This window comes from Megalops cyprinoides, unplaced genomic scaffold, assembly GCF_013368585.1.
Source record: "Megalops cyprinoides isolate fMegCyp1 unplaced genomic scaffold, fMegCyp1.pri scaffold_176_arrow_ctg1, whole genome shotgun sequence".
Classification (NCBI taxonomy): domain Eukaryota; kingdom Metazoa; phylum Chordata; class Actinopteri; order Elopiformes; family Megalopidae; genus Megalops; species Megalops cyprinoides.
The window spans coordinates 11,015-19,239 of NW_023494678.1; the positions used below are offsets into that span (position 1 = coordinate 11,015).

General features: G+C 44.9%; 1 long non-coding RNA gene across 2 annotated transcripts; it reads left to right on the plus strand.

The window, feature by feature from the left end:
- The first annotated feature begins 5,513 nt into the window (after window positions 1–5,513).
- Window positions 5,514–7,547, plus strand: LOC118772283. Of its 2 annotated transcripts, XR_005004673.1 has the most exons (4): window positions 5,514–5,605; window positions 6,920–6,992; window positions 7,262–7,321; window positions 7,484–7,547. It is a non-coding gene; the product is annotated as an uncharacterized LOC118772283 (long non-coding RNA). The 2 variants fall into 2 exon arrangements; XR_005004672.1 differs by lacking the exon at window positions 5,514–5,605 and having other exon boundaries at window positions 6,742–6,992.
- Window positions 7,548–8,225: the final 678 nt, after the last annotated feature.

Consider the following 8,225-nt stretch of genomic DNA (forward strand, 5'->3'; position numbering starts at 1 on the left):
TCATCAAAAGGTCCCAAAGACTGAGTAATTGCAGCTATTACGCCATCATAATGTACCTGTAGTATTCTCATGTTATTCTCCATCCAATTTAGGGTGTTCTCCTTCACTTTACATTTTGTCTGCTCGGAGGGAGAAGACGGCTTTATAAACTCAGTTAGTTTGTTAACCTGTCTCATCATTCCTTTAGGGAACGATTTAGATTCTATTGCCTGGTTCACTATTTGTACATGATGAATTGCTTGCATCAACTTAAAGTATTCTTTGGTCCGTTGTTTGTTAACCTGGGCCCGTGCTAAGGGAGCAGAAACCACAGAGGGAGAGGGGGGGAGAGGGACAGTAGTATATACAGCCTCACTAGTGTTTCCACCTTGAGTTTTGGCCAAAGCCGTGTATCTATTCTGTAAAAACATAGTCAGCTTTTAATCTAATTAGTTACAGGAACCCAACACCCCAGTGGAGAGAGAACAAATTTCCCGTATAGGGGATCTCACCCGCCCTTTCTCCGTTCAGCTGGAGGATGGATGTGGAGAGAAGATTGCCTTGGCGCGTGGTCCAGCAGTGGCTTTAAGTTGCTTCCGTCCGTGGCATAAAGTTTAGGAAAAAACCACAAAAGATGGTTAGCAATGGTGAGCAATGCTCCCTTGCAAGTTCTTTGCTCCTGGAATGGAATCCACTGTCGCCTGGAGAATCCGGTAGGCCTCGGCCTTCAGGCCTTATCCAGTTGTTTGTTTGTTTGTAATCTTTCTTCTCTTTGCAGGCGGTGGGGGAACCTCAAGTGACTAATCAGATTAAAAATTGTAATTTATTTGTTTTTTTTAAAAAATTCTTTAATAAAAACTCTTAAAAATATACAAAGCTTTGTCCAAATTATTTGCTTTTCAAGGTTTAAGAACACAATCCTTCCTAACGTTTCGCTTCTCAGCTTCATCAGAGGAAAATGGAGGCTGTAAAGCTAGGTGTACTATATAGATACACCCAGGGGGATTGGCCATAAACACAGTTCTTAACATCACCCTTTCCTATAGGTTGACACCGGGTCCAGGAGATAGGAGTCACACCCCTATAGTAGTTCTCTGATTATTCTGGGGAGGGGCTTTTGCCTAAAGGATCAGGGTTAGGGTCCCTATTGGTCCCTTTGAATTCTAAGAGGTAAAACTTCCACTCTCCTCCAATACAAACTCTCTTAAATAAAATGGTCTCCCATCCTTCAGCTATCCAGGACTAGCCCTGCTTAGCTAAAAAGGTGCTGAAGTCAGCCTAAAAAGTGGGTTGACCTAGCTATTCTAAGGGGCATAGGATCCCCAGGCTCTAATGAGGGGTTTTCCTCAGGAGGGAGAAGGAAAGAGAAAGAGCAGGAAGAAAAGACAGGGAAAGGGTTAATATGGGATCAGCTTCAAAAGAGGAAGGAGAAGGCAATGGCACTGGCTAGGTTAGGATTTTGATTAATTATAATTTTAAAAGAGAGCACAAAGCTCTTTAGTGCTCTGGCCTATTGCATTTTCCCCCCCAAAAAAAGGAATTGCCCTTAGCCTTAGGGCTAGGGTTATTGTCCCAGCACGGGTTGGGCTCCCAGCCCCAATTAGGGTTAGGGTTTGGGCCCAGGCTAGAATTAGGGTTGGGGTTAAAATCAGGGTTGGGGTTGGGTGCCCAAAACCAAGGTCAGGGTTAAGGTCAGGGTCCCCATTAGGGTTGGGGTTAGGGTTAGGGTTGAGGTTGGGGTCAGGGCCCCAGGCCGAAGTTAGGGTTAGGGTCAGGGCCCCAATTAGGGTTGGGGTTAGGGTTAGGGTTGGAATTGGGGCCCCCAGGCTGCAGTTAGGGTTAGGGTCAGGGCCCCAATTAGGGTTGGGGTTAGGGTCAGGGTTGGGGTCAGGGCATGGCTAGGGTCGGGGCTAGAGTCCTGTCCTGGTTGGGGTTAGAGCCCAGATTAGGGTCAGAGGTCATAATCAGGTAGGGCCTAGATAACCATCGGGGTTCGGGCCCCCATCGATGTCACGGTTGGGGTTAGGGCCCAGGTTAGAGTAAGGGTTAGAGACAGGGTGTGGGTCACGGCCTCACGTGCAAATAAAGTTCAGGCCAGGGCGAGGGGCCAGTTACTCGCCGGAGGAGGGAGCAAGGAGGGGAGGAATTCTAATATTAAATAATTCATATATGGGGGCTCCAGGATACGAGGCTTCCTAGAAATGCTGTTGTTATAAATAAGTGCTTAAAAACATGCATTATTTTATATATTATGTGGTCATTTATGCACACATTCCCACACACACACACACACACACACATATATATATATATATATATATATATATATATATATATATATATATATGCATATATATTTATACATATCTCCATAAAGACACATACGTGAATATAAAGATGGTCAAAGGCGACACTCTTTATTAATCTTCACCACAAAACCAATTCATTATTGCCCCCATCCTGGCCCCCCCATTTCCAAAAAGTGCTTCTTCCCTCCCTCACCTCACCCCACCATGGGGAGACCACCCTCCCACTCTATCCACCCCTTTCATTAAGTCCCCAAGGTGCAACTGTTTTCAATTTTGCTATCCACCTTCTCTCTATTGTTTTTCTCTCCCCATTAGACCACCCCGGATTGGTGTCCAGGCCCGATACCCTCAAGTCTGAAACTGGATGAACTTGGAAATGGTAAATCAACTCTGTTTGTAATTGAAATTTGCGAATATTATAAAGATGTTGTTTTAATCGCACCAGTATTGTATGTTGTGTCTCCCCTATATAAAGTTTGCCACAGGTGCTGCAGGCGATTACATAGACCACGTTCTTGTCCGTTATCGATACCTTTTTCCACACCGGTGCCGCCACTATATTTATTTACCAAAAATGACCTAAATTGAAAAAGCCTGTGGAGTTGTACTTGTGAGTCTTCCGTCCTCGCTGGTAACCCTGAGCGTATTAAAAGATCCTTCAGATTTTTATTCCGTCTGTAGGCCGCAATTATCCTGTGCGTCCGGAGTGATGGTAAATGGCTTTGCACATTGGCGAAGTTGTTCCTAATTTTCCCAATCAACGCTTTATTGGACTCCGAGAAGGTAGTAATAAAAGGAATGATGTTTGTATCCTCCTCACGCGGTCCTAGTACTCGACCTGATACTGCTTCAGCTTTAGCACACCTTAGCAGCCTCTTAGAATATCCCCTGCGTCGTAGCGCTTTAAATAATGTTGCAGTCGCGATTTCAAAATCCTCGCTAAAGGTACATATTCTGTGAAATCTAAGTATTTGAGATTTAACTATGCCTTTAAATGTGTGTTTTGGATGGTAGCTCTGTTTGTGTAGCAGGGCATGAGTGTCAGTAGTTTTGAAATATACCTTTGTGGCTAAGCGAGAGTTAGCTGGTTGTGTCAAACCAAAAAAAACTGTAGTGTCCAGAAAATTCACGGACTTCGAATGTAATTCATATTTAAGTTTTATTGACGGATGGTGTGTATTCAATATCTGAAAAAATTCTTCAAATTCCCGTACGCTGTAAGGCCAAACACCAAAGATATCATCCAGGTATCGGTAATAGGCCCTGGGCAAGAGTGGGCACTTAGCCAGCGCACCTGCCTCCCATTCGGCCATATAAATATCTGCGTAGGCTGGTGCGAACTTCTTTCCCATGGCCGTTCCCGATATCTGTAAATAATGTTCCCCATTGAAGATGAAATCGTTCTTTGTCAAGCTGATGTGCAAAAGCTGAAGCAGTTGTTCATCCGGCCGCGAAGGATCTGGGTTTCCCAAAAGTATGTTGCTCACCGCCTGTAATCCAGCCTCCGTATCTATGTTCGTATTAGGGTTAGGGTTAGGGTTAGGGTTAGGGTTAGGTTGTAGGAAAATATTCTAAAATTCCAGCCATTTGTACCTTCCCAGACTCCCCTCTAATGGTGGATAGTCCAGGTTGTATAGGCCGGAATTTGCACTGGCCCACCCGATCTTTTTTATCCCCTCGTTCATGTATTTCCCAGTGTACTGCTCCCAACACCAATCCGTCATAAAATGTATAAATGAGAGGTGTAATGATAGTCTGAGTTGGGGAAAGAGTCACAGCTAAAATATTGTCTCAAGGTTAGGATAGGGGGAGATTTGGGTCCCCTGGGGGGTGCCCTAAGGAGCCCCATAGGTCCCGTTTGGAGCAGGGAAGGGTCATGGTCCAACTCAGGGTCCCAAGGGGTTAGGGTTAAGATTGGGGTTAGGGTTAGGGTTGGGGTTGGGGTTAGGGTTAGGGTTAAGGTTGGGGTTGGGGTTAAGGTTGGGGTTAAGGTTGGGGTTAGGGTTAGGGTTAGGGTTAGGGTTAGGGTTAGGGTCAAAACCAAAATCCAAAATTAGGGTTAGGGTTAGGGTTAGGGTTAGGTTGTTTTGTTATGTGTTTTCTTTAAAATAAAGAGCACAAAGCTCTTCAGTGCTCTGGCCTATTGTATCTTCCCCTAGGGTTGTACCTGTTCTTAGGGTCCCAACTGGAGTTAGGGCTAGCGTTTGGGCCACGGTTGCAGTCCAGGCCCGATTCAAGGTTGGGGTCAGGGTTGGGGTTAGGGCCCCGGTTAGGGTCAGGGCCCAGATTGGGGTTGGGGTCCACAGTAGAGTTAGGGCCAAAACAGCCAGAGCCCCAGTTAGGGTTGGGATCAGGGCCCCAATTAGGGTTAGGGCCCCAGTTAGGGTTGGGGTCAACATTAGGGGTAGGGCCACTCCAGTTGGGGCCCCAATTAGGGTTGGGGTCAGAGCTAGGGTTGGGGCCACAATTAGGGTTAGGGCCCCCATTAGGGTTAGCCTTAGGGTTAGGGCCATGATAGTCAGGGCCCCCGTTTGGGTTGGAGTCAGGGTTGGGGTTAGGGTCACGATTAGGGTCAGGGCCCTAGGTAGGGTTGGGGTTAGAATTAGGGTTGGGGCCACCACTGTCAGGGCCCCAGGTAGGGTTGGGGTCAGGGTTGGGGTTAGGGCCTTGATTAGGGTCAGGGCCCAAAATCAGGTTGGGGTCAGAGTTGGGGTTAGGGCCACAGGTGTGGCCAAGATCTAAGTTAGGGTTAGGGTGTGGGCTGGGGTTGGAGTCAGGGCCTAGATTGGGTTCAGAGTAGGGCTAGGATGGAAAGGCCGCGCCTCCCCCGGGTGGCATCAAGGGAAAAGGAAGCAATACTAATATAAATATTTCATCTATATGTGGGCTCCAGGACGAGAGGCAGCCATGCAAGTGCTGTTGTCAAAAATAAGTGCTTAAAAGACATGCATAATAAAATCCACAAATTCACATACACATATATAAGATCAAAAGAAAGGGAAAAAGAAAACTTTATTCACATGATTAGTGAGCAATTCATCAAAAAGACCATTAAAGGTAAATCAATTCATTATTGCCTCTCCTCTGGCCCCCCCATATATAAAGTGCTAATCCCCCCTCTATCCCCCTTCACCACCAGGAGGAGCCCCACCTCCCCACCCTACCCCCTCCTTTCATTAAGCCCCAAGGGTGCAATTGTTCTCAACTTCATTATCCACACTCTTTCCCTCATCCTCCTCTCCCCATTGGACCACCCGGGATTACTTTCCAAGCCTGACACCTTTAAACCAGAAACCGGATGAATTTGAAAATGACTGGTAAGTTCAGTCTGTAGATGAAATCTTTGGATGTTATACAAGTGCTGTTTTAGCCGTGTTGCTATGGTATGCTGCGTCTCTCCTATATAAAGCTTGCCACAGGTGTTGCAGGTAATTGCGTAAATCACACTTCTGTCTGTAATTGATATCTTTTTCCAGACTGGTGCTCCCTCCCCACTGTACTTATTTACCAGATAAGAACTGTGTTGAAAATATCTACGGATCCATAATTGTGAGTTATCTATGTTCGACGGTACACTGGACCGTACCAGTAGGTCCTTTAAATTCTTGTTTCTCCTGAAGGCCGCAATTATTCTATATGGCTGAAATACCGGTAATTGATTCTGCACATTCCTAAAGTTATTCCTAATTTTTGAAATCAATGTTTTATTGGACTCCGAATAGGTGGTGATAAAGGGAACGATGTTCGTTTCATCCTTCCTCTGCACCTGGGCCAAGCCTTTTAAAACTTCAGCCTTTGCATATCTTAATAGCCTCTTCGAGTACCCCCTGCCTCGCAGCGCTTTAAACAGCGTCGTCGTGGCGATTTCAAAATCTTCCTGGAAGGTACATATTCTGTGGAATCTGAGTATCTGTGATTTAACTAGGACTTTAAATGTATGTTTAGGGTGATAGCTCTGTTTATGTAGCAAAGCATGAGTATCTGTACTTTTGAAATAAACTTTCGTGGCCAATTTGCTATTAGCCGACTGTTGCGCAGTAAAGAAGACCGTGGTGTCTAAGAAATTCACGGACCTCGAATCCAGTACATATTTCAACTTTATTGAAGGATGGTGCGTATTCAATATCTGAAAAAATTCCTCAAATTCTTTAAAACTGTAAGGCCAGATACCAAAAATATCATCCAGATATCGGTAGTAGGCCACGGGTAAGAGTGTGCATTTAGCTAACGCCTCCGCTTCCCATTTGGCCATATAGATGTCTGCGTAGGCTGGGGCGAATTTCTTACCCATGGCCGTTCCCGATATCTGTAAATAATGTTTGCCATTAAAAATGAAATCATTTTTTGTAAGGCTGATATGCAGAAGCTGAAGCAAATGTTCGTCTGGTCGCGCAGGATCCGGATTTCTACCAAGTACATTACTCACCGCTTGTAACCCAGCCTCGGTGTCTATGTTAGTATATAGGCTATCCACATCTATTGTAAACAGATATGTGTTAGGGGTTACCGTTATGCTCTTAATCTTGTGTAGGAAATCGTACGTGTCCTTGATGTAACTCGGATGTCCGTGCGCTAAAGGATTCAAGTAATGATCAATATACTGCGCTATGTTATATGATTCACTCTCACAGTCCGATACGATGGGTCGCCCCGGCGGGACCTCCCCAGGGACCGTCCATGCCTTCGGATCTTTATGGATCTTGGGTAATAAATAGAAGATTCTGTTTCTAGGTGTGTTTGGGCCTAACAAGAAATCACGCTGTTTACGGTTAATGTATTTCTTGTAATACAAATCCTGTATTATAGTGTGAATTTCTTTTTGTGTTTGTGTTTGTAAAGATACTGGTACCGACATATAATGTTTAGTATTGGAGAGTTGTCGGTTTGCTTCCAATAGATATTGTTGTTTATCCATAATGACTATTTTAGAACCCTTATCCGCAGGTTTAATGATTATCTCTCTATTCTGACAGAGTTCCCTAATGGCTGCTCTCTGTACAGTAGAGAGATTATCTGTACGGGCTATGGAACAGGTATGTGACTTTGCTGTTATTAAGTCCTTCCGTATTAACTGTCTGATAACAGGGTTCACTTGTGCAGTTTCCGGTTCCCAATATGAAGGGAGGATAAATGGTATCTGTTCTGTCTGTGTATCTGAACCAAAATAATCTAACAATTTTATTCTCCTATGAAAGGCATGGATGTCCCTCCAGAGGTCCCGCCGGATATCCTGGTTGGGGAGAGGAATAAAGGTTAGGCCCCTCTCCAACACTTCCACCCGTGCCTCGGAGAGCTGAAAGGTAAGTGAGAGGTTAAGCACATTACTGTGTTCCAAGAGCTGGGGAGATCGTGACCGCTTCTCCCCCCCTAGAAGTTTAACTGCCGGCACCAGTGCTGAAATATCCTATTTGCCGTGGTTGGAGTCCAGTGAATGTTATCACCTGTAGTGAAGAAGGAACCGTTGTGTATCTCCAACAAAGGTGTGCAGTACGTGGCAATATATTTATTGATTATAGTTAAGTTAGACTTCTGCAGTTCTGTTAAGTTGGGAGAAAACATAATCACGGGCACGAACAATGTTGCATTCGGAAAAACTCTCTGTGCTGTTGTAAGTAATTGCTGTAACTGTTTAATTGCTGTTTTTCTAGGATCCTGATCTTTATTGTTGATCCCCAAAGAAAGGATCACTTTTTGCGTGGACTGGAAGACTGGGCAGTTTTTGAGCACGCCATTAATGTGGTAGAATGTGGCGCCTGGATAACTATCAATTTGAATTTGTTCATTTTTAAATGAAGGAATTCTTTTCAAATTTGAATCACCAATGAAAATTATTGGCTTCTCTGCTGTAAAGCGCCAGTCATAGAGTTTGTGATCTGACCGTGGGTGGCCCCTGGGGTAGAAAACAGGCTCTCTCTCCGAGACCGTGTCTCTTAGGGT